The following is a 2450-nucleotide window of genomic DNA, read 5'->3' on the forward strand; positions in this document are numbered from 1 at the left end:
TCTTGTGATTTATGCTGTGTATTTTAGCAAGTTAGGCGCATGAGGGACAATGCAGTGAAGCGTGAAGCACCATCTTGCTATTGTGTGTGCTCCCTTCTGATCCTTGGGAAGAAGGGTTTCGTCTTGACTCCACCTAAGACTTGGGATGTCTGCATTAATGGAGATTGAAATTCTTTGTTACAGAGATGTTTTCCCATAAATTATTTTTGCAGTAGGCCTCACCAAAGGTTCTGTGATGTGAAAATTTAGCTTTGCAAACACAGTCTCAAGAACTGAGCAGCATGCTTAACTTCTCTCTTTTATCTGCTGGTTACATCTCAGCCAGTGATTCATTCTTTCCTGTTGCTCTGAATTGAGGGGAAATGTTATGGATTAAGAACTCTACAAATCATTGCCTTTTAGGGTGTCTAAGCTGCCTGAATGTTCCATGAGTTTGTACTTGACTTATAGTGTCTGGAAAGTGATTGCAAACCAACCAGAACTAACAGTTGTTTCAGTAATGTTTTGTCTGTCAATAGTCTGCACCAAAAAAGAGCCTTGAAGTATGTCCTCAACCAGTTTTATGATGGATTTCCTTGGAATGGCCTCCCTCAGTCTTCAGCGTTAGTTCCAGTGGTGCAAGAAGTGCCTTGTCTCAGGATTGAGAAACACAGGCAGTAGCTTGAAGCAAAATTATCATCTTGACTCTCAAATGTCTTGTCAGCATAACCCATCAGCCTTACTCAGATCAGATCTTTTCTGTAGTAATCTGCAAAAATCTTTCCAGATATTTCCCATGTCAAAGGACCACTTGGTGCTATGGCAAGTCTGTGACTCACCAAGCCATCATATCACATAATGGTTAACTGATTTTAAGCTGCCTGTATCTCAGATTTTTTTTTCAGAGCAACAGATTTGTCTGTATAAAGTGATTGGATAAAGAACTCGGAGAATGTAAATGATGTGTAGTTCATGATTCAAGGTTGTGAAATGCTCACACCTGCAGACAAAATGAAGGGGAGGCTGTCCAGAGAAATTATATGAGAAAAAGGCAAGCCACAAATAAGTGGTGTGTTACAAGAGCTCTTGTGGAAATTGTTTCCACCCATATGACACATCAAGACATTGTGACCATTACATTTCTAAAACAGCAACTTTCCCTCAGAGAGGCTTCAACAAACAGCTCTTCTGAGCATCAAAACTTTTCAAGAGCATTAAATCAGTCATCAGTAGCTGTTTAGATGGAATTTGTTCCTATTACATACTATTTTTTAGAATAGTTTTTTCCTCTAAAAGTTTAATTGCAATTGTGAGTGAAAGTATGTAACTTTAACCACAAAGCAAGAATAATTTTCTTGGAAGTTAGATACCTAGAAAATAATCTTTGCTCATAGTTACATATTCACTCCAGCTCTAATTGTCATATATATATTGCGCTATATACAATAATCAGTTTGGATTGGGTTGTGATGATGTTTGACCAAAAGACTCCCAGCTCTTGAACCAGACATACATAAACAGTTAGCCATAAAATTTGCTTGTAGTTTCAGTTCTTTGCCTTTATCTGGTTGAGAAGTTGAATGAAAGTAATCAAACAAGTGACAGCTTCCAACACTTCCCAAACTACACACCTTGCAAACATTATTATCTCAAGTTCTGTCTGGAGGTGGAAGTGATGTACCACTATTCCTTCAAGAGGACTTGGAATGAATAAGTGAAGACAAATGTCTATGACACAATCCAAACTGTTTTTCAATGATAAAGACCAATTCATGCATTTAAAATTGTTTTATTGTGTAAATGTAAATCATTGCTTTCTTTGTTAATTTCATATTCTTGGTTCCCCTACAATTTTTGTGTTACTACTACTAAGATTAAGAATCATTAGGGAGGTTGTTTTGTATGATTCAGCATTTTTATATAGGAAGGTGGCTTGTTTATTGATCAAGTTATATGCCTGTAACCATTTCAACAATGAAAGAAGTTATAGCCATTTTAACATGTCTCTTTGTGTCCCTTCATTGCTGGAGAAAACAAATAAAAGATGAGCATATTATTCAACAGAAATATTAGTTTATTAATTGGAATGCGTGTTCCTTCCTTCCTTTTGGAAGCCATGTACAATGTACATGCATCCAAAGGGATGGCAGACAGTCCCATAGTCTTGCCCTCTTCCAAGCAGCTGGCTCATCTGTGTCCTCATATTACTTATACATTGAAAGACTCCGCTTTAACACCAGCTTGTATCCATGTGTCAAGAGGGTCAAGAGAGAAGGATCTTCACAGTGAAACTGAAAAGTCACAAATGCTTGGGCTCAAGGTTTTAGTAATATGGTAATCTATTTTTGCTTTAGTTCACTACATAAATTAACCACTTTAGGACTAAAATTGTTAGTAAGGCATTCAGTGGTGTCATTAGGTCCAGTTATTTGAGATTATAGCCCTTGGTTTTATAAGCCTAACACTACATT

At 37.1% G+C, this 2450-nt stretch overlaps 1 protein-coding gene across 2 annotated transcripts in view; it reads left to right on the plus strand.

The window, feature by feature from the left end:
* LOC135109135 (myotrophin-like) overlaps nucleotides 1-1978 on the plus strand; it is a 199402-nt gene extending 197424 nt beyond the window's left edge. For both annotated transcript variants that reach the window (XM_064020225.1, XM_064020223.1), the window contains one exon: nucleotides 1-1978. This exon is cut by the window's left edge and continues 4113 nt beyond it. The gene's annotated coding sequence lies outside the window, so the exon portion shown is untranslated.
* The last annotated feature ends 472 nt before the right edge of the window (nucleotides 1979-2450 follow it).

The sequence above is a fragment of the Scylla paramamosain genome, chromosome 18 (assembly GCF_035594125.1).
Source record: "Scylla paramamosain isolate STU-SP2022 chromosome 18, ASM3559412v1, whole genome shotgun sequence".
Classification (NCBI taxonomy): Eukaryota; Metazoa; Arthropoda; class Malacostraca; order Decapoda; family Portunidae; genus Scylla; species Scylla paramamosain.